We start from the raw sequence: 24,655 nt of genomic DNA, 5'->3' as shown, positions 1-24,655 counted from the left end.
AATCCTTGGGAAAAGAAATATATGGGTGGCATTATTTTCCCTAATTTTAAACTGTATTACAAAGCAATAGTCTCCAAAACAGCATGGCATTGGAATAAAGACAGATCCTCAGATCAATGGAATAGACTTGAGTACTCAGAGAATGTTCCCCAGACATACAATGAACTAATTTTTGATAAAGGGGCAAGAAATCCAAAATCGAGAAAGGAAAGCCTCTTCAACAAGTGATGTTGGCACAACTGGTTAGCCACTTGCAAAAAAGCAATCTCACATCCCCATCTAACATCATGCACAAAGATCAAATCCAAATTGATTAAAGATCTTGATATCAGGCCTGAAACCATCAGGTATATAGAATAATGCGTAGGTAAAACACTACATGACACTGAGACTAAAGGCATCTTCAAGGAGGAAGCAGCACTCTCCAAACAAGTTGAAGCAGAGATAAACAGATGGGACTATATTAAGCTGAGAAGATTCTCCTTTGGGTCGGGGGGGGGGGGGGGTGTTTGGGTCACACCCGGCAGTGCTCAGGGGTTACTCCTGGCTCTACGCTCAGTAATCACTCCTGGTAGGCTCAGGGGACCATATGGGATGCCAGGATTTGAACCACCATCCTTCTGCATGAAAGGCAAACACCCTACCTCCAGGTTATCTCTCCAGCCCCCAAGCTGAGAAGCTTCTGCACCTCAAAGGAAATAGTACCTAAGATACAAAAGCCACCAACAGAATGGGAGAAACTATTCACCCAATACCCATCAGACAAGAGGATAATATCAAAAATATACAAGGTACTGACAGAACTTATTAAGAAAAAAACATATAGCCCCATCAAAAAATGGAGAGAAGAAATGAAAAGACACTTCTTCAAAGAAGAAATACAAAAGGCCAAAAGACACATGAAAAAATGCTCCATATCACTAATCATCAGGGAGATGCAAATCAAAACAACAATGAGGTACTATCTCATTCCACAGAGACTGGCACACATTACAAAGAATAAGAACAATGTGCTGGCAGGGATGTGGAAAGAAAGGAACTCTTATTCACTGCTGGTGGGAATGCCATCTAGTCCAGCTCTTATGGAAAACAATATTACTCAAAAAAAAAACAAAACCTGGAAATTGTGCTCGCTTCGGCAGCACATTTACTAAAATTGCAACAATACAGAGAAGATTAGCATGGCCCTGCGCAAGGATAACAAGCAAATTCGTGAAACGTTCCATCTTTTTTTTTTGGGGGGGGGGGCCACACCCATTTGATGCTCAGGGGTTACTCCTGGCTAAGCGCTCAGAAACTGCCCCTGGCTTGGGGGGACCATATGGGACGCCGGGGGATCTAACCACGGTCCTTCCTTGACTAGCGCTTGCAAGGCAGACAACTTACCTCTAGCGCCACCTCACCGGCCCCGAAGCGTTCCATCTTTAAAAACAACAACAACAACAACAACAAAAAAAAAAAAAAACCTGGAAATTGAGCTTCCATATGATCCATATATTCCACTCCTAGGGATATACCCTAGGAACACAAAAATACTATTCAAAAATCCCTTCCTCACACCTATATTCATTGAGTGCTATTTACAATAGCCAACAAGATGCCCCTCAATAGATGAATGGCTAAAGAAACTGTGGTACATACACACAATAGAATATTATGGAGCCATCAGGAGAGATGAAGTAATGAAATTTCCCTATATACGTATGTACATGTAATCTATTATGTTGAGTGAAATAAGTCAGAGGGAGAGAGGTAGACACAGAATAGTCTCACTTATCTATGGGTTTTACAAAAAATTAAAGATATTACTGTAATAAGGTCCATAGACAATAGAGTTAAGGGCTGGAAAGGCCAGAAAGACCGGCTCACAATTTTTTTGGGGGGGGTGGCTTTTGGGCCACACCCAGTGGTGCTCAGGGGTTACTCCTGGCTCTGTGTTCAGAAATCTCTCCTGGCAGGCTCAGGGGACCATATGGGATGCCGGGATTCAAACCACCATCTATCTGCATGCAAGGCAAACGCCCTACAGTTGTGCTCTCTCTGGCCCCCTAGCTCACAATTTGAAACTCACTACAAAGAGTGGTTGAATGCTGTTAGGGAAATAACTACACTAACAACTAGCATGACAATGTTAAGGAATGAGAGAAGTAGAATGCCTGTCATGAATACAGGCAGGAGTGGGAGAGGAAGTGGGGCACTGGTGGTGGAAATGTTGCACTGGTGAAGGGGGGTATTCTGTTTATGACTAAAAAACAACTACAAACAAGCTTGTAATCATGGTACTTAAATAAAGATTTATAAAAAAATTAAATTAAAAAGTAAATATTGTCATATTAAACAAAAAAAAAGTTCTTTAAGCAAGACCCAACTCAATTTTTGTTTAATTCTTCCCAACATTTTTACTCAGCAAAATCTCAAATAACAGCTGTGTATACAAGCTATTTACATATTTTCTCCCTTTATAATTCCCTTTTTAAAGGACAGAGTTCATTTAACAAGCAGTTATTATGTCTTGTTTCATTTCTATTTTTATTTGCTTCCTTTAATGAATAAAACCATAGTTTGTGAATATGTTCCAATCATCCCTCATATAAAAAATGTAGGTCAACAACCGCATTTTTATCATATTCCCTCTACATATATTATATCAAAACATTGCAAGAGGGGCTGGAGTGATAGTACAGCAGGCCAGGCATTTATTTGCCTTGCATTTAGTTGACCCAGGTTAAATCCCCAGTTTCCATATTGTTCCCAGAGCACATTATTATGAGTATTCTCTGAGCAAAGAACCAGGAACAAGCCCTGAGTCCCATATGGTGTAGAGCATGCGTGCGCACACACAAACACACACGACAAATAGATTAATGTCCTCAAGATTAATGTCTTTAAGAGTGCAGATCCTTTAGGCCAGAGTGATATTATAGCGGGTAGGACCCTTGTCTTGCACACAGCTAGCCTGGGTTCCATCCCTGACATTCCACATGGTTCCCTGAGCACTGCCAGGAATAATTCCTAAGTGCAGAGCCAACAGCATTAAGTCCTCAGCATTGCTAAGCTCCCCCAAAACAAAACAAAGATTCTAGCCCCCTCACATACAATTTACAGTTAGTTGGTTAATCATCAATAAGACAGTATATTACTTTGAAGCTGTGATTTCAGTAAACTATTATCAAAGAAGAGAGAGAATCAAGAGGAAATTCTGCAAAGTCATCTTTGAATTCATAAATAAAAAGTGTAAGCATCACAAATCATTTACTTTAGGATGGCAGATTTGAAAAAGGTTAGCAGAATTAGACGAGATGAAATTCTTAGAGGAGTCAAGCTTCTGAAAATGTGGGTATGACTAATAACTACATGACACCAACAGAGGGAGGTATCTTAAGAAAAAACGATGATAGCACGAAAACTCATCAAACAGAAAAACCACAAGAGCACAGCACTGGGTTATAATGAACAGAGCCTGAAACCCCATGTTTGTACGCAGCTCCACCACCTAATTAAATGATGCCAGGCAAATGATTTGCTTCCCTAAATATGCTTTACATCAGCACAATGGCAGTGCTGATGCTCATGTAGAACTACTTACTGTAGTTTTCATTATATTATTTTTTTAACAAACAAAATGACATCAAGCTCTCCATAAGTCATGTCATAAGTCATCTCCACTGTCCACTCTCTTCCTCTCTAGTAATATCCATATTTTAATCCATGTCCACTGATTTGTCCATTCATTTATTTCCTTATTTTGTACACACAGTAAAATCATTCAGTACTTTTCTTTCCCTTACTGACTGACTTTGCTTCACCTATTCTCCTCAGCTTTAGTGTAAATAATAAATTTTGTTTTTTTAAATAACTGAATATTATCCTGTGTGTATTTCCTACCACATCTTTTACATCCAATCATCACAGCCACTTCAGTTGTTTTCATTCCATAGCTCTTGTAAATAATGATCAATAAAACAAGGGGGAGGGTGACTGTAACTGTTTGAGTTGAAAATTTTAAATTCTTTAGATAGATATCCAGAAGCAGAATTGCTTGATAATTTTGTCTGTTCTATGTTTAGCTTCTTAGGGGAATTCCAGTTTTTCAAATTCATGAAACACCAATTTATATTCCAACCAACAACGTAGGGATTTTCTCCCCTCCAGACCTTTACTAATGTTTATTTTTAATTCATTTTTATTATAAGCCATTCTCATAGGTGGGATGTTGTAACTCACTGTAGTTTTAATTTGCATGTCCTTAAATTAAAAAGCAACAATGTACATCTTGTCAGTCAGCTGTGCTCTTTGAGAAGTATCTATTGAAATTTTCTACTCAATTGGGTTGCTTTCTGTTAAATTCCTAAATTCTGTCTATACCTTGAATGCTTTGTTGTTGCTCTACAAATCATTTCTCTTCATGGCTTTAAGATTCAAAGTCAAGGCTTCACACATGCCAGGCCAATTGTCTATCATTGAGCCACCTCCCCAGTCCTGCTAATAGTTTCTTGTACAATATAGAAGTTGTTTTTGATAGCTCCAACTGTCTAATTTTTGCTTCCTATAATTATTTTCTATATAATATAAAAGTATAAACATATATGATATGTAGTTTGCTTTTCTGTCCACACTGTTGGGGTTATTTTCTATACAAAATGAAGGTTTAATTCTTTTCTATTTTGCTTTCCTGTACTATTGGGGTTGAGTTCCCAAAGTCTAAAGGAATAAAGGAACAAGATTGCATCATTGTCCAGAGCATCTGATATCAACAGTGACATCTGCAGTGAACTGCTTGAACGGTCCAGTTTAAGATTTGCCATAATGGTCACCTAAAGAGGAAGGGCTGAGAGATCAAATATGTCTAGGCTGACAAAGAATCAAAGTTCTGGCTAAGTTTTGCTTTTTTTTTTTTTTTTTGGGGGGGGGGTCACACCCGGCAGTGCTCAGGGGAAATTCCTGGCTCCATGCTCAGAAATTGCTCCTGGCAGGCACGGGGGACCATATGGTAAGCCGGATTTGAACTGATGACCTTCTGTATGAAAGGCAAACGCCTTACCTCCATGCTATCTCTCCGGCCCCAATTCTGGCTAAGTTTATAAACCAACAAAAAGAGTGTGCAGTGGGGAAACCCCACAATATTACCAATTACCTTGATAACTGTGAAGATAAATTCTTTACACAAAAGATAATTAAATCACTTTTGGGGGGTGGGAAAGCATTAAAAGGGTGATCAGGAATCACTCGTGGTAGGGATTAGGCAACTATATAAGGTGCCAGGGGTCAATCTTGGCAGGCCATATGCAAGGCAGGTACCCTGCTCACTATACTATATCTTTCCAGTGTGAAAATGAAATCATTTTTGTTTTGGGGCCACACACAAAGTAGTGCTCAGGGAACGACACTGGTGCTAGGCGTCAAGTATGAAACCCAGCCTCCTGCACTCTGCCCTTTCTCCTATTTCAATAAAATTAAATACCAAATACAGGTGGTCTACTTAAAGCAGACATCATTAACTACTGATATATTTTTTTTTCTTCAGTGCAGTACCAGAGATCAAACCCAAGGCCTCACATGTCTTGCACACAGCCTACCTAGCATCTCTCCTGAGCACCAAACTCCTGAGTCCCTTGAGTGCAACCCTGGAAGCCTCCAAGTACCACGAGGTGCCAGGGCCTGAGAACATTCTCTGATTTTTGCACTGAATCCCAGACCTGAATGACTGAGAGGTTCCAGGAGAACCCCTGCCCAAGCACCACCTGGGAGGTCCTGCTCCAAAAACAGAAGCTGATACTTGTAAAGCGCTGGGAATAAGCAAATCCCTCAAAAATCAATAGAATCAAGGAAGAGAGAAAACCAAACCTATATGGCTCACACATGCAAGATAAATGTTCTACCACTGAGCAACACCCCCAGCCTCTTTTTCCTTGTTACTCTATTCTCCAGGAGGGAGATCCTCCAGTATTTGTTCTTCTGACTCACTTGGCTTAAAATGACACTCTGGGAGCCGGAGAGAAAGCACAGAGGTAGGGCATTTACCTTGCACACAGCAGATTCAAGACAGACGGTGGTTCGAATCCCGAGTCCCATATGGTTCCCCAAGCCTTCCAGGAGCGATTTCTGAGCACAAAGCCAGGAGTAACCCAAGTGCTGCCGAAAGTGACTCAAAAAACCAAAAAGCCAAAAAAAAAAGGGGGGGGGGGGGCGGGCCCGAGATAGCATGGAGGTAAGGTAAACGTTTGCCTTGCATGCAGAAGGACGGTGGTTTGAATCCCGGCATCCCATATGGTTCCCTGAGTCTGCCAGGAGTGATTTCTGAGCATAGAGCCAGGAGTAAGCCCTGCCGCTGCTGGTTGTGACCAAAAAAAAAAACAAACAAAAAGACACTTTGCAGTTCTATCCAAATTGTAACAAAATTTTCTTTTCATACAGCTGAGTAGTATTCCATTGTATATATACAATTTCTTTATCCACTTGAGGCCAGAGTAATAATACAGTGGGGTAGGGTGCTTGCCTTGCACGTAGTCTAACCAGGTTTAATCCCCCGAACCCTATATGTTCCCCAAATCCATTAAACATGATCCTTGAGCATAGATAGATGTGGTCCCCAAACAAAAATATTACATTTTCTTTATCCATTCATCAGCTTTTGGACATTTGGGTTGGTTATTTCCAGATCATGGCTATTGTAAATACTCTACAATGAACACAGGTGTGCATATTATAGTTTTTGAATTAGTGATTTTTGTGTTCTTGGGATTGATGCTAATGTCTAGTTAATGGATAAGGTAGCTCTATTTCCAGTTCTTCCAGCCATCTCTGTAAAACAAATTACCTTCATAACTACCTGCAGACTGTAATTCTTTACGTGCAAAACCCTGTATCTAAGCACATGTGTGTCGCCAGCTCCTGCACATGGTGCCCACATGTATGCTGTCTACATCTCCTCCCCTCCTGAGATATGGCCTGTTATGCTTTCATGCTGGGTATGTACTGGCTGGCACTCTCTCTATTTCTTAGTCTCACCCTCCCCTTTCTCCGAGCCTCCATATAAAACCTATTTGTACTTCTAAATAAATCAATAAACAAAACCCTTTACCCATGTTTGGTTACTAATTTCAACTAATGAGGTCATGGTTTGCATCTGTAGCCAGGAGAGGGAAAATCCACACTGGTGCCACAGACTGTATCCATAGCCCACTTAGCAAATGTTAGCAAGAGGGAGAAGGCTGACAGAACACTAATGGCTTGGTATAATCTGCCATCACTACTGGAAATTTCCCAATAAGTATTATCTTTGATTGGTAAAATAGCACTTGCACATAAACACTTGATATGCTGCGTGGGACTCTGTTCTCTTAGTGCTCTTAAATTGAAGAAAGGCAGCAATTCAGTTAAGAACCAGATATATGCCAGACTTCGATAGTAAGAAAAATTACAAAATGAAGTTTGTATTTTAAAATTGTATGGGGGGGGGGGGCAAATCTGGCTGTGCTCAAGGGACTATATGTGGTGCTGGGAATCAAACCAGACCAGACACATGCAAGGCAAGCACTTTAACCCTAGTACTTAACTTTCTGGTCACCAGAAAGTTAATTTGTATTTTAATGGACTAATTCTTTTTTTTTTTGGGGGGGGGCAGACCTGTTGATGCTCAGGGGTTACTCCTGGCTATGCACTCAGAAGTCGCTCCTGGCTTGGGGAACCATATGGGCCACTGGGGGGATCGAACCGTGGTCCGTCCTAGGCTAGCGCTGGCAAGGCAGACACCTTACCTCTAGCGTCACCGCCCCAACTCCTAATGGCTAATTCTTTGGGTGAATATAGGAGTTCATTCCTAGATTAGCCCATAAAATCATGTTGTAGTGAAAATACTTACTTCTGCAACAACAAAAATGTAGAAAGCACTGTTGCAGGCCCAGAAAGATAGCACAGTGGCAAGCAGCGGATCCAGGACCAAAGGTGGTTGGTTCGAATCCCAGTGTCCCATATTGTCTCCCGTACTTGCCAGGAGCTATTTCTGAGCAGACAGCCAGGAGTAACCCTGAGCACCACCGGGTGTGGCCCCCCCAAAAAAACAAAAACAAACAAACAAAAAAAAGAAAGCACTGTTGCATTACAAGACTTAAATTTAATAGTAAAAAAGGGTAGTTAATTTTTCTTCTGTCAATTTGAATATAGCTTATGACATTCCTTCTGTATAATACACATGTGTTTGATATTTTTCTTTTTTTTTTTTTGGTTTTTGGGCCACACCCGGTAACGCTCAGGGGTTACTCCTGGCTATGCGCTCAGAAGTCGCTCCTGGCTTGGGGGACCATATGGGACACCGGGGGATCGAACCGCGGTCCGTCCAAGGCTAGCGCAGGCAAGGCAGGCACCTTACCTCTTGCGCCACCGCCCGGCCCCTGATATTTTTCTTATGCTTGTAAAAAACATAAGAACAATGCTTAGTCATTTTTTTCTAACTTATCAGTTGTTCTGTAAAGAAGAAAAAATGTACAGAAAGTGCTTTTTGAAATTTCCTGATAGAATCCCAAAAAAGTGTGATAGAAACAAAGAAGGTGTATATGAATACATGAGTGTATGTGTGATCCATATGGTGCAACAGTGAGAATCTGAGGCAATGAGGATCTTGAGTAATGATTTCTCCCCTCGGGGAGTAAAGTGATAACTGAGAACCTGGATCTACTGTTGCTTATTGAGGGGTCCTGTGGATGAACAAAGAAGAAACCAATATTTTACTGCCAGTTAGGTTATACAACAAAGCAAAATAAGGGTTTTTCTTTTGTGTGCATGTGTTGGTGTAAGACTGATACTCCTGGCTCAATGCTTAGCATTGTGTGCTGCACTGCTCAGCGGGGCCATGTGGTGCTGGTGACCACCCTGCACATAGCCCCTGGAACTATCTCTCTTATGTCTAATGTAGGGAGGGTTGGAGTAGGGTTGGTCATGGATCAGCATATCTGGCTATGCTTGGGGAGGGGGCTACTTCTAGTACTGAGCTTCATGGATCACTATTAGGGGTGCTCCTCAAGTCAAACCTGAAGTTCTCAGACACCAATATAGCTGTTTTCTATTTATTTTTTCCCACAAAGTGAAAATCAACTGATACCATTAAACAAATAGAGAGATGGGGCCGACGAGGTGGCACTAGAGGTAAGGTGTCTGCCTTGCAAGCGCTATCCAAGGAAGGACCGGTTCGATCCCCCGGCTTCCCATATGGTTCCCTCCCCAAGCCAGGGTCAATTTCTGAGCACTTAGCCAGGAGTAACCCCTGAGCATCAAACGGGTGTGGCCTGAAAAAAACAAAGAAAAAAAAGAGGAAGGCTGATACTTGGTGGATATGAAGCTACCTAGTAAGTTGTTTGTAAAAGCTGTTTGTATGCCTAATACACACAATGTCAAGCTTCTTTATAGAACAGGGTAACAATGTGCCCTGACTTGTGAAAATGAGGTAAGACCAGAAATGTCAAATTTCCCCCACTTCCCTTTCTTTCTACTGTGTGATAGACAAGGGCTGCACTGTTAGTGTGTGGGGACTCAAATACATGACTATGGCATTCACCAGAGTTGCCCATCTGGTCGAAGTTTCTTTGAGTCCACAACAGCAGAGCTGGAACACATAGTAGCACTAGGGAATCAACTCGGTGCCTCAAGGCAGGCAGCTGTAGCCATTGAGCCCAAAGCCTATTTCCCAAATATTCTTTTGTGGACTGATCCATTTATGCTTAGAAGTCTTGCTTCAAACACAGCAAGCTGCAGTCAGCTCAGTCTCTGCCAATTCTATCCCTACTCCAGAGTCACAGGTTTAGAATTTACTTCCTTTTCCTGCCACATCTAACTTTGGACTGAGTTACTGATACCTTAGTACAAAGATCAGTGTTGCATTTACACCAGAAAACAGGTAAACACACACAAAAAATAGTAAAATACCCAAGGTTGTTAACAAAGGATATAGACAATTTAGGGGGTCAATTAATAAAATTATTTGCTGTGGCTCAAGTGGCAGAGCATGTATGTCTTCCACGTGCAAGGCCCTGGATTTGATCTTCAGCACTGCTATAGTCCTGGAGCACGGGTGGGCCCTGGTGCCCCTCCACCACCCATTCAGCATCACCAGGTTAGACACTTCCAGGAGAGGTCCCACAATTTAAAAAACACAAAACAGCAAAATAAATAAAAACACAAAACAGAGGCCAGAACAACAGTCCAGCAGCGAAGGGTGCTCGCCCTGTATGCGGCAGACTCAAGTTGACCCATGATATGTCATGTAGTTCCCCGAGTCACCGCCAGGAGTAATTCTTGAGTGCAGAATCAGGAGTAACCCTAGAGTACCCAAAAAGAAAAAAAACCCTAGAGTACCCAAAAAAAAAAAAAAAAGGTACTTTATGAAGATAAACAATGGAAGTTGAGAGATGCTTTGAAGGGTAAAGTAGTTAGGTAACTAATAAGACAGGAAGAGTGAAAAGATGTTTCAGGCTGAAAAAGAACGAACGTGGGTGAGAAAAATAATACCGTGGTTGGGGTTTGAGCTCCAGCACTGCATATGTTTCCCATAGCCCTACCCAGGAGGAAGTCCTTCGTGCAATCAGAAGTAACTGCCTTCAATCCCCCTCCCCAAAGGAACAAAAGTGAAGATTTTAGATGAAAATAGATTTTAGATGGGCTGTATTTAGGAAACAGGAAGTAAGCAGAGGTACTAAAATGGAGATTCACATAAGAGGAAGTAGGATGGAAGTTTGGAAAGATATGGTATAGTTACAATGTCCTTTTATTCTGCGGATATGTCACTAAAGTTTTCTACTGGGAAAAACAGCAGGGTTGAGTCAGGCCTGGAGCTAGACTTCCTTGAATTCAAAACTGGCTCTTCTATTTATCAGCTTGTGACCTTGAGCAAATGAACTGCTCTGTACTTTGTGGAGCTAATAATTCATGCACAGTAGAAATTTTGTGGGACTAATAATTCATACACAGTGTCTTTGTAAGAATTCAGAAAAGTGCCACAAAATAATGCCACAAAAATATAAATATCTGCAATTATACTTATCCTCTTGAAAAATAAATTTAGCAGCAATGTTTGGGAATGTACTGGATAGGTAATTTCTGTGTTTTCTAACACATTTACTCAAGCCATTCCATTTTCACACAAACTGATCAAGTCTAATTAAATACAAATTACTAAATGTGTCTCATATTAAGATCAAACTTGATCTTCTCCTTAGCCATTTGGGCAATAAGTAACTTCATTGCTTTCATACTTATGTCATTTCATAAATATGCAATTTTATGTTCTCAAGCATAATTTCTTTAGAATAAAATACTTTTTTCATTTGTTAAAATGTAATCCCTCAGAATATTTAGTATTGTTCCTTATAGACTACACATCTGTCAATAACCATTTGCTGCAAAACTACCTGGAACAAACTCAAGTGGGAACGATTTAAGAAATCCTTAAAGTGTGAAGCCAGAGAGACAGTATAGGGGCTAAGGTGCTTGCTTTGCATGCAACCAATCCTGGTTTGAGCCCCAGCAGGGAATATGACCTTCCAAGCACTAGTAAGAGAGATGACTTTAGCAGAGAGGCAGGAGTAAGCCCTGAGCTAACCCCTGGCATCCCATATGGTCCCTCAAGCCAGGAGCGATTTCTGAGCACATAGCCAGGAGTAACTCCTGAGAGTCACCAGGTGTGGCCCAAGAACCAAAATAACAACAACAACAACAATAATAATAGGACTTTCTGTTATTAATAAAGTAGCCCCAACTATCTATGTGCTCAACTGTGAAAATGCCACAAATGGAGAGAACGATTGAAATTTTGCTCTCCTGCTTTCTTATCTGACCCAACTAAATACGTTTTTCTTTTCTCCTATTTAGTATCTCATGATAGCATATAGGGGCTCAGTTGAACAGATCTATATTAAAAGATAACAGCTGTTTTTATGCTCAACATACATAACAGCAAGTGTCAAAATGCCAAATGTGACCTTTTATTTATAGCAAAGCTTGAATAAAGAGACACATAAAAAGTACAGCCTTTCCATCCTAATTAAGAAAAAAAAAAAAAAAGCTTTCAAAGATATGTCAGTTTGCTTCAAAAACTGAACTGGAGTTATTTTTGAAAACTTCATGTAACCAAATTATATAAATGCATGTATTTAAAGTATTTTAAAGTAACATCCAAACTCACATGTTTATTTTGTCAAAGCTAAAGCAATACATCAGGGCCAGAGCATAGCAAGTAGGGCACTTTCCTTACACACAGCTAACCAGGGTTTTATCCCGGACATCCTATGGTCTCCAGAGCCTGATAAGAGTAATTCCTAAGTGCAGACAAGAGTTAGCCCTGAGCACCACTTCTTGAGGTTCAGGGGTTACTCCTGGCTCTGTTATCAAGAATTACTCCTGGCAGAGCTGGGGAGACCATTTGCAGCACCAGGAATTGAATCTGGGTGGGCCATGAATAAGGCAAGCACCCTCCCCAATGGACTTTCGCTCTAGCCCTATGCCAGAAAACTTGTTTTACTTCCAAGAATTATACTTTTCCGGGCCTGGAGAGATAGCACAGTGGCGTTTGCCTTGCAAGCAGCTGATCAGGACCAAAGGTGGTTGGTCAAATCCTGGTGTCCCATATGGTCCCCCGTGCCTGCCAGGAGCTATTTCTGAGCAGACAGCCAGGAGTAACCCCTGAGCAATGCCAGGTGTGGCCCAAAAACAAAAAACAAAAAACAAAAAAAAATAAGAATTATACTTTTCCATAATGATATAGTAAAAAGAATTTTTAAATGACATTCCTCTTATTTCAGCAAATAAATTAAGAACTTTAATAAAAATCCAAAGACCAGGGACCGGGAAGGTGGTGCTAGAGGTAAGGTGTCTGCCTTGCAAGTGCTAGCGTAGGACGAACCAGGGTTCAATCCCCAGCGTCCCATATGGTCCCCCCAAGCCAGGAGCGATTTCTGAGCCCGTAGCCAGGAGTAACCCCTGAGCGTCAAATGGGTGTGGCCAAAACAAAACAAAACAAAACAAATTTCAAAGACCAGATTTCTTTGTTCACTGTATTACTATGCTGGGAATGAAACTCTGCCACCAAGCCATATCCCCAGCCCAAGCATTTTTTTCTTTTCTTTTCTTTTCTTTTTTTTTTTTTTTTTTAGTACTCATTTCAATGCATACTTCAGCTTTAGGCCATACTGCATATTATAGGAGAATTTTTAGCAGGTAAGAAATATTGCTGCTTATGCAAATATTGTTGAATTATATATGAGAACTTAACCGTGCATCTTGACTGGGTAATTCATGATACAGCCCCAGAAGATTGCACAGTGGCAGCGTGACAATATGTGGGTATATATTTTAGATTTAAAAACAATTTTACCTGGTTATGATGACTTATATAAACATGTATTTTATTTGGTCAGAGGTTTTGTTTTTACATTTTGAAGGTCTATGATTACCTCACCCCACCCTCACTTACTCTGTAGATCTGCTGTATTAGCTGCTAACTGCTAAAGTTTTTTAACACTTATAATGCCAGTTGCTAGTAAGAGATTAAAGGTAGTGGTTTCATTTTATAATGATAATAGATGGATAAAAAGTAATTAGTTAGCAATGTTGTTGAAATATTAGTGAAGTTCAGAGTATCACAGTGTCAAAAAATAAGTATAAGGGTTGGGGATGTGTCTTATTGGAAGAGCATTTGCCTTAAACACAAGGCAAATGCTGATTGACTGATTGATTCCTGTCCCCAAGTACCATTGAATGTGACCTAGAAACCATCCAAACAACAGAAGTATCTAGCTCAGAATCACTCTTGTTTTTGGATTATGCCTGGCAATGCTTGGGAGCTGCTTATGGCTCTGTGCTCAGGCCACCTGGGAATACAGTGAATGAGGCTGTGCTTCCCACTGGCCAAGCTCACTATTCAACCCCTTGAGCCAGCTCTCCAAACCTCAAAGCAATTCAAAAATTTCCCTATGAAATGTACCATGTATCCTTTCAGTATCTAGAAATTACAGGGAGATCTTACTCCTGTGCTGTAGAACATGCTGAAACTTTGTTATTTATTGTTTTTTTTTTAAATAAAATTGTACTAGTTTTTGGACCTTAAGTAGCCCAAAAACAAAAACAAAAACAGGTTTTTTTTGTTTTTTTGTTTTGTTTTTTTGGGCCACACCCAGCTGTGCTCAGAGGTTACTCCTGGCTGTCTGCTCAGAAATAGCTCCTGGCAGGCACGGGGACCATATGGGACACCAGGATTGGAACCAACCATCTTAGGTCCTGGATCGCTGCTTGCAAGGCAAACACTGCTGTGCTATCTCTCTGGGCCCAAAAAAAAGGCTTTTTTTTTTTACTGGCCTAAATGTTCATCAAGTGATGAATCAATTAAATGTGGCTTACTTATCCATAACATTATTTGGCAATAAAAAGAAATAAAGAAAAATAATATAATATGAATGACCCTTCAAAACATGCTAATGCTAAAAGGATGAAGCCAATCACAAAGAACTGCACACTGTATAATCCCATTTATAAGAAACGGTTGGGCCCGGAGAGATAGCACCGCGGTGTTTGCCTTGCAAACAGCCGATCCAGGACCAAAGGTGGTTGGTTCGAATCCCGGTGTCCCATATGGTCCCTCGTGCCTGCCAGGAGCTATTTCTGAGCAGATAGCCAGGAGTCACCCCTGAGCACCGCCGGGTGAGGCCCAAAAAAAAAACAAAAAAAAAAAAAAAAGAAACGGTCAAAATAGGCAAATCTACAGAGTTAAGAAAACATTACAGAGCCAGGGAATGGGTCTAGAGTGATAGCACAGTGGTAGGGTGTTTGCCATGCATGTGGCTGACCCAGGATGGACCTGGGTTTGATTCCGTCCCATATGATCACTGGCCTCCCAAACCATTTCTGAGCTTATAGCCAGGAGTGACCCCTGAGCATCACCGGGTGTGGCCCAAAAACAAACAAACAAAAAAACCAAAACCAAAACCAAAACCAAAAAACAGAGCCAGGGAAGTGGCTCAAAGGCTATATGCAGGACCTCAAGTTCAATCCCCAGCAGAAGAGATGCCCCCATCCCAACAAAACGTCTAAAACTGATTATGGTCGACACAACTCTGGATCGGGGGGCGGGGGGGGGGGGGGTTGGGCCACACCCGGTGATGCTCAGGGGTTACTCCTGGCAATATGCTCAGAAATGGCTTGGGGAACCATATGAGACACCAGTGATCAAATCCATGTCCGTCCTGGGTCAGCCATGTGCAAGGCAAATGCCCTATCACTGTGCTATCGCTCCAGCCCCAACTCTGGATATTTTAAAATCATTGAATTAAACAATTTAATAAGGGGATTTGTGTGTGCATTTTAATGATTATGTGATTTCTATTTCAATAAAGCCACTTTAAAAATGTAAGGGACTGCATAAAGGGCTCAACAGACTTAAAAACAATCTATACATGTAGGAGCCCCAGGTTTGAATCCACAGTACCACACAATCCACTGAACACCTCCAGAGGTGACCACTGAGCATCATCACGTTCGGACCAGGTCCTGAGCACTGTTGGATAAAGCACCCAAACGACAACAGCAGCCAGCATCTTTGAGGAAAATATTTTTGTTAAGAATTTTTTTAAAAAAAAAAAAAAAAAGAATTTTTTTTAGGGGCTGGAGCGGTGGCACAAGCAGTAGGACATTTGCCTTGCACGTGCTAACCTAGGACAGACTGAGGTTTGATCCTCTGCGTCCCATATGGTCCCCCAATTCAGGAGCGATTTCTGAGCGCATAGCCAGGAGTACTGTGTGTGGCCCCAAAAAACAAATAAATAAATTTGGTAGGCACATGTTGTTGCCTGGGAATATGGTGCCCAAGCACAGATGGCCTGCATCTTCCCTCTTGAGATGTGAACTTTCCTACTTTAATGCTGGCTGTGTACTAGGGCTCTCTCTGCCTTTAGAGAAGCCTGTGCTCTCTCTCTCTTATCCTCTCCTTCTACTCAGTACCCCCATATAAAACCTGTTTCTTACTTAAAAAAAAAGGAACGAGAGAAAGAAATGTTAATACTTCATAAATATAAGGAAAACACAACCTCAAGACTATTGCCATCTGAAAGGACCAAATTCTGCCCTACTTAACAAAGTAATTAATAGGGAATGGAGTGATGGCAAAGTGGATAGTGCATTTGCTCTGCATGTGGCTGATCCCTGGTACCCCATATGGTTCTCTAAGTACTGTCAGGAATGACCCCTGAGCACCATCAGTTGTAAACACGCCCCCCCCCCCCAAATAACCAACTAAACAAAACAAAAAGTAATAGGAACAGGAGAAACAGTTCAGCAGGTAAGGACCTGAGAGTACAGCAGGTGAGGTCCGGAGGGACAGAACAGCAGGTAAGGTATTTGCCTTGCAGTGGCTGACCTAGGTTCAATCTCTGACATCACCAACACCATAATTGGTCTCCTGAGCACTGCCAGAAGTGATATCTGAGCACCACCAGTTGTGATTCCCAAACAAAAAAAGCAATTAATAAGAGCCCAAAATGTAGCTCTTCAGTAAAGCACTTGCATATGTGAGGTCCTGGGTTCAATCCCCAGAAGTACCATATGCACACGTGTGCTCTATTTCACACACATAGATTAACAAATACCTAAAGGGGGTTGTTAACAAATGCTATTAGAGTCCCTTCATATCAGAGTGCCTTGGGATCATTTAAGTCATAGAAAAGGACTTAATTAGTAATTTTCTAATACTAAATAGATTCACATGTGCAGCTTATAATTTTCATGTTTTCAACCAAGGATCTATGGTTTAGCGGGTTGTCCAGAATCTGATTGTTCACCCGAACTCTTGTGCAATAGATGCCAAGCACCACAGAGTCCTATTCGAGGCTTACCGACAGTTCCTGTGGAGAGGGGAGTAGGTTTCTGAAGGGGAAATAGTCCTCTACCCCAAGCCTTTCACTTCTCATTTTGCATTTGCAAGTGTTTGTACTTTAGGAAAAAAAATGTTTGTTAGAATATATCATCCATAACCTGCATTTCAAACAGATACGGCCTTATTACTGCTCTTTTCATCCACGGCAGGAAGAGCACAGCTATGTCTCCTGACCCAATCTTTTCCAGGTCAGAGGGGAATAATTTTCTTCAAGAAATTAGGAGGAAAAAAATGGAGCTCTGTGGGACATCCCCTAATCCTAGGAAATGAGATCCCTCTTGGAAGACCCAGCACTGCTCCTCCATTCTGAAAGCCCTTGCAGGGTAGGTGCTACAGCCCTGCCCAAGACTGACCGGTTCTCTGTTGAGCTTTGAGGTTCAGGAAGAGGAAGGAAGCTGCTTGTTCACAAATAAAAAGCATCTTTTTCAACATCCTCTTTCTCACTAATAAAATATTTAGCCCCTCATTCCTTATTTCTTTTCCCCTCAATTATCTCAGAAAACCAACAGAGAAGATAGATATATATAACATCCATCGGAACAATTCTTAAAAAGAATGAGGCAGGGGCTAACTCAAAAAGCTCAAGTGCTGGGCCCGGAGAGATAGCACAGCAGCGTTTGCCTTGCAAGCAGCCCATCCAGGACCAAAGGTGGTTGGTTCGAATCCCGGTGTCCCATATGGTCCCCCGTGCCTGCCAGGAGCTATTTCTGAGCAGACAGCCAGAAGGAACCCCTGAGCACCGGTGTGTGCTTTGCATTCAAAAGTCACAGTTTTGATCCAAGCACCACAGTCTACTGAAACTGCTGGGAGCATTCCCCAAGCATCACTGGGTATGGCATCAACATAAAACAAAATAAACATTAGTGATCTGAGAATGTCTCTAAAAATTTTGTTTAGGACTAAATAAACTATAACAAACCCATAATGAAACCGTGAGAAGCGTTTCTTGAAATTTTGATTAGATATGGTGAGAAGTTGCTTTAAAGTATTTCAAGTATTTCAACGTTAACTTCATTTAATGAAATAAAAGATGAGCATAAATAATATATAGACAATATTTAAGCCAATTTGCTTAAAGGGAATTTGTACAGCAAACTTTAAATCTCATGTGCAAAGCATTGACATGTAGGGGTAAATACAGAAATAAAATATTTTATTGGCCAAATATAAAATGTTAGGAAATCAAGAAATGAACATGTTTCAGAAACAATAAAGCATGGAATAAAAGCTATTGCTCTTAAGTTCCATTAAAAGAAAACTGACAATGGCATAGCAAAAATATTAATCAAGAAACTCTTGGGCTGGGCGGTGGCGCAAGAGGTAAGGTGCCTGCCTTGCCTGCGCTAGCCTTGGACGGACCGCGGTTCGATCCCCCAGTGTCCCATATGGTCCCCCAAGCCAGAAGCAACTTCTGAGCGCATAGCCAGGAGTAACCCCTGAGCGTCAACGGGTGTGGCCCAAAAACCAAAAAAAAAAAAAAAAAATACTAACACATCCTTTGGGGCCGGGCGGTGGCGCTGGAGGTAAGGTGCCTGCCTTGCCTGCGCTAGCCTAGGACGGACCGCGGTTCGATCCCCCGGCGTCCCATATAGTCCCCCAAGAAGCCAGGAGCAACTTCTGAGCGCATAGCCAGGAGTAACCCCTGAGCGTCACAGGGTGTGGCCCAAAAACAAAAAAAAAAAAGAAACTCTTATTGCGGGGCGGAGAGATAGCACAGCTGCACAGCGGCGTTTGCCTTGCAAGCAGCTGATCCAGGACCAAAGGTGGTTGGTTCGAATCCCGGTGTCCCATAGGGTCCCCCATGCCTGCCAGGAGCTATTTCTGAGCAGACAGCCAGGAGTAACCCCTGAGCAATGCTGGGTGTGGCCCAAAAACCAAAAAAAAAAAAAAAAAAAAAAAAAGTCTTGTTGCTGATACAAATTGCTAAAGGTCCTTACTAAAGTATTTCCTCTCCATATACTTTCACATAGCAGATAAGAAAAAAAAAATACATATATATATAGGTTTGGAGGCCACACTTGGTGGTACTGACAGCTTACTCCTGACTCAGAAATAGGAATCACTCCTTGTGGACTTAGGGACCATAAGGGGTACCGGGGATCAAATCCAGGTTGGCCACATGCAAGTGCACACACTGTACTATCACTCTGGCTGCCATAACAACCATTTTGTTTCAGCCTACCTTTGTGCAAAATACTAATACAAGCTATTAGAATAAGCTGAGTGACTATTACCCCACACTAGAGAAAATAAAAGAAATGTACTTTTTGGGCCGGAAAGATAGCAGAGCACTAGGGCATTTGCCTTACAAGCAGCCAATCCAGGACAGACAGTGGTTCAAATCCCGGCATTCCATATGGTCCCCCAAAAGTGCCAGGAGCAATTTCTGAGCGCAGAGCCAGGAGTAACTCCTGAACACCGCAGGGTGTGACCCAAAAAAACAAAAAAAAAGTACTTTTTCTATATTTTAATTGATTTAAAAAATATTTTAAAGCCTGGAGCTGAAGAGAGCAGGTAAAGCACTTGCTTTGTATGTGGCCAGCCCAGATTAAATTTCTTGTACCCCACATAGTCCCCCAACCTATGCAGGAGTAAGTTCTGAGTACAGCTGCACATGCCTTCCATTTAAAAATAAAACAAAACCTTTAAAGCCTGTATTAAAAGTAAATTAGCTAATATGAAGTATGACCATGTGGTAATATAATTTATTAGCCAGAATTTGAGGAGATGTTCAATCCAGTTTTGTTTTGCTTTGTTTTGTTTTGGGTCTTGGGTATTTCAGTTCTTCTGTGGCAATTCATGTAGATGAGTAAGGAGGAAAAAGAGTCTCAAATATTGAGAAAAGAGTCTAAAAATGTTCTGAACTCTAATTTCAAAATTGAGATTCTAATATCTTTTATTATAAACTAGGCCAGCAATATGACAATAGCTGATTGATACCAACCACTTACAATGTGTTAGACACTGTTCTAAATGTTTTTCACATGGATTAACTCAATCATCACAATAATGGATATAAATAAGTATTTACTATTCCTACTGTGCAAGAGCATGATGAGAGAGAGGAGAGTGAGTGAGACAGAGAAAGAGAGAGAGAGGGAAAGAGAGGAGAGAGAGAAAGATGCTTGCCCAAAGAACTAGTCAGTGAAAGAATTTGGATTTGAATCCTGAAATCTCTGTATAGAGTTCACTGCAGAAATTTCAAACTACATTCTGCAAATCTTTCCATTCCAGTTCTTTCTAAATAAAAAGTATTTTACATACTAGAGGGAGGAAATGTGGGAAGGAGACTGGGATGCAGCTCAATAGGATAATGTACATCTCTCCAGCAAAAGAACCTAGATTTTGGCCCCAGCACCCAAAGGGGAAAAACACATACAAAGAACTTCACATTTGGGCTGGAGACAACACAGCAGAAGGTAGGATGTTTGTCTTGCAGGCAGACCACCCATGTTCAATCCCGGGAACCACATATAGTTCCAAGCATGCCTAGGAGTGATCCATGAGAACAGAGCCAGGAATAGTCCTGAGCACAGCTGAATATGGCCCCAAAACAAAACCAAACAAAAACACCATCAAGCTTTTATATAATGCACCTAAGAGAGTTAACACATTAGCTTTATGCTCCCTAAACTGTGACTAAAACTACATCTGAGTCCGATGTAAGTGACTTAAATTGCAGGTGACTGATTAAAGCAAGCCCTGTCAACTCTGAGATCGTATTTGAATTCTACTTATTGATCTGGAAGCTGTAACTAGTGCTGTTTTTGTTTTTGTTTTTGTTTTTTTAATTTAAAACTACATCTGGGGCTGGGAAGATAGTACAAGGGGTAGGGTGCTTTCTTTGAAAGTGGTCAAACCAGGTTTGATTCTAGGCATTCAGCATCACCAGGATTAACTCCAGAACATTGCTGGATGTGGTCAAAAAAACATTAAAAAACCTACAACTGTCTCCTCAGATCAAAGTATTTAAGGAGCATCCAAACTCAAATAGCATGCAAAGAAGGGGTGCCCCTCATCACAGTGCATCACTACCATTTAATTCTTTTTCTCCCTCAGTTATCTCAATATAAATATAAATAGGGAAGATAGAAATATAAGTAACATTTTTTTTTTTTTTGGTTTTTGGGCCACACCCAGCATTGCTCAGGGGTTACTCCTGGCTGTCTGCTCAGAAATAGCTCCTGGCAGACACAGGGGACCCTATGGGACACCGGGATTCGAACCAACCACCTTTGGTCCTGGATCGGCTGCTTGCAAGGCAAATGCCACTGTGCTATCTCTCCGGGCCCGATAAGTAACGATTTTTAAAAACAAGAATGAGGCAGGGGCTAGCTCAAAGAGCTCAAGTGCCTGCCTACTTTGCATTTAAAAGCCTCAGTTTTGATCCAAGCACCAGGGTCTTCAGAGACTGCTCCGAGAGTGGTCCCTCAGCACCACAGAGTATGGCATTAACATAAAACTAAATAAACATTAATCTTCCTCCTAGCCACAGACTATTTCACTGAAGTTCTCGGTGGTCCAGGGGAACTTTTAGGAAAGAAAATCATCTCCTTTACCCCCTTCAGATATACATTTCCCCATATATCTGGAACCTTCATTCACAATCCCCTGCTCTTCCACTTGGCCTTTGTAAACACTTTCAGTTTTACTAACTATTCCACAGACCAAATACCAATCTGCTAGTCACTGACCAATCGAACAGCTATTTCTTTTATTCACTTTTTGTTTGTTTTTGTGTGGCCCTCAGGGATTACTCCTGGCTCTGTGCTCAAAAATCGCTCCTGGCAGGTTTGGGAACCATATGGTAAGCCTGGGATTGAACCCTGGTCCATCACAGGTCCATCCCATGCAAGGTAAATACCCTACCACTGTGCTATCGCTCTGGCTCCTCTTTTATTCACTTTTAACTCCATGAGACATCTATATAACACTTTTTTTGTTTGTTTGTTTTTGGGCCACACCCAGTGGCGCTCAGGGTTTACTCCTGGCTATCTGCTCAGAAATAGCTCCTGGCAGGCACAAGGGGCCAAATGGGACTTCGGGATTCGAACCAACCACTTTAGGTCCTGGATCTCCTGCTTGCAAGGCAAACACCGCTGTGATATCTCTCCGGCCCCATTTTTAACACTTTTAATGTTCCATGAGACATCTATACAACAGTATTTCTCTCAATGTCCACCACCTTTGTGTCTCCATCCTTCTGTTGCATATATCAAATCTGGCAGATCTGAAATCCAAATGAAACCTTCCATGGGTTTTCACATCCCAGTGGCAAACAAGTGAGCCTTCAGGCCAACGGGTGGTTAACATTCATGACCACTGCTCCAATAGCTTTCCCATTAATCCCTCTGGGTCTCCAGATCATGCATGCTCTTTGCAACTTTTACTTGATTCATCTTTTGTTAGTTTTTGGGCCACACCCAGCAGTAGTCAATGCTTACTCCTGGCTCTGTACTGAAATGATTCCTGACAGTGCTCAAAGGATCATATGGGATTGAACTAGGGTTAGCTGCAGTGCAAGGTATTATCACTCAAGCCCCTCAAATACTTTCTATTTCACAAGCTTTGGCTTCACCAATTTCTTCCAAAGACTATGCTTACCAGCTTTAATTGTACTCACTCTTCAAAAAGAAAAGGAACTATTCCTTTTCTAGTGCTTCTAATACTACTTTTCATCTCTTTGACAGTTATACTGTTACTGATCACTTTCTTCTGTTTATGTAACAAACACTTGCCATCAACTATGTCTTATCTTCCCCCACTGCCATTTAGTCTGTTTAATCTGTTGAAATTGGATCTGAAATTTCATCCAAAAAGGGATCTCTTCTATTAGAGTAGTTAGAGTGGCTAAAAGGAAGTCTCAAAAGGAGACACTAAATATAATTAGGATAAAAGCAGATCATGAAGGGCTGGAGAGATAGCACAGCGGTAGAACATTTGCTTTGCATGCAGCTGATCCAGGATGGATGGTGGCATCCTATAAAGTCACCGTGCATGCCAGGAGCGACTTCTGAGCACAGAGCCCTCAGAGTTACCAGGAGTAACCCCTGAGCACTGCCGGGTGTGACCAAAAACAAATAAAGAAAAAAGCAGATCATGAATGATATGTTATAACTGTACAAAACTGTAGGACCACTGCTTTCATCAACATTTTCAGAAACAAGGACCATGATTCCAGACCATTCAGATCCATTATATGCTTTTGAAGTCTACAACTTAATATTATAACTCACATATAAAGTTGTGTGTGTTTAAGTTATACAAGTGTTGCTATGATATACTTAACAGACAGCAATCTGATTATTACCAGAGTGTAGCTGGGAGGTCGCTAACGTGATCACATAATTGCCATGTACACTTTCCAATCAAGAGTTCTGCTGAAATACGCTAGGCAAGAAAAGGAGCCATTTTTACCATTACTTTAATAATGAGTAAATGTGACAGCGTGATTTTTGCGTTACAGGATCTAGTGAAGGGAAATAAGGAAGGAGGGAGCAACAAATGTCCCAGCTACAAGCTTTTTTGCAAGAGCTAAAAATATCTGCAGGATAAATACAGAACCACAAGTAATATTTAAGAAGTAAGTTTGACAGCACCGTGATACATTTTTACAAATTATTCACGAAGGGCGCTTGACATGGCCAACCCCCCCCCCCCATCAGTTCCTTTACCTGGCAGTGAGCAAGCCCTCCCTCTCCCGACAGCTGTTACATTAATTAAAGGTTTAGTCTCACAGGTCTAGGTGAGTGTAAGTGTGTGGATGTGTGTCTGTGTTTCTGAGTGTCTGAGTGTGTGTGTGAGAGAGAGTGAGAGACAAAGACAGAGAGACAAAGAGAGAGAGAAAGAGAGAGACAGAGACAGAGAGAGAGACAGAGACACAGAGAGAGACAGAGAAAAGAGGAGAGAGAGAAGAGTTTCTGAGAACAATCCTGCAAGGGCATTCACCTAGGAACCCCCTAAAGCATCCTCCCTCTGTATGTGTGTGTTGGGGGGGAGGCGGGTTTGGCACCAGCAGTCTCAGTCGCTGGTTGCCTCCAGCTCTGTGAAGTGACAGCGGGCCCTGCGACACTCCAGCGTGACTGAATTCTGGGATACTAAAACGCGGGGCTTGTTTTGTGGCTTGGGGGTTGTTGTTGTTGTTGTTTTTTATCATCATCATCATCATGATTTCTTTTTTTTTTTTTTTTTGCAATGCGCTGGAATGAAAGATGCTCCATAAAACAAAGTTTATTATTGGTATCATGATATCTCCGGGGCCTAAAATAAAAGCCAAATTAGAGCCACGGAGAGACGTCAAAACATGGGGGTTAGATTGGAAAGCCACCACGAGCAAGATCTTGACCAGGGCGCCCACCCCACGACCCCTTAGCCCCGCAGTAACTAGAAATCCCTCCGGGGTGCGGTGTGTGTTTGTGGGAGGGGGGGATCCCATCGAATTCCACCACCACCCCCGACCCTCTGGGGCCCGCTGGCTTCTCCCCGCCTGATTTCTAAAGCCCCCTGTCAGAGGCCTCAATTTCCTCGCGTCTCCCACCTGGACTCTTGTTTCTGCGACCCGGGACGAAGATCGCCACAGGTCGGGACGGGTCTGTCCGCCTGTCCCCAAGCCCGGGTCTCCCCCGGGTCGGTCTCCGCCACTCCGGAGCCGGGGGCGCGTTTGGGGGGGTCGCAAGGGGGAGACCCTGCCGGGGCCCCGCGGCCGCCTCTCCGCCCCCTTCCCTCCCTCTCCCCCTCGGGCCGGTT

General features: G+C 42.0%; 1 protein-coding gene and 1 non-coding gene across 2 annotated transcripts in view; one reads left to right on the top strand and one right to left on the bottom strand.

The window, feature by feature from the left end:
- The window catches only part of MOSMO (modulator of smoothened), a 90,995-nt gene that overhangs the window by 66,142 nt on the left and 198 nt on the right, over positions 1-24,655 (bottom strand). The window lies entirely within an intron of this gene.
- Positions 1,127-1,232, top strand: LOC126031686 (U6 spliceosomal RNA). The gene has a single exon (XR_007503519.1). It is a non-coding gene; the product is annotated as a U6 spliceosomal RNA (small nuclear RNA).

Source organism: Suncus etruscus, chromosome 15, assembly GCF_024139225.1.
Source record: "Suncus etruscus isolate mSunEtr1 chromosome 15, mSunEtr1.pri.cur, whole genome shotgun sequence".
In the NCBI taxonomy this organism is placed as follows: domain Eukaryota; kingdom Metazoa; phylum Chordata; class Mammalia; order Eulipotyphla; family Soricidae; genus Suncus; species Suncus etruscus.
Note: the sequence above shows the minus strand (reverse complement) of the source record. Positions and strands in the feature narration are given on the sequence as shown.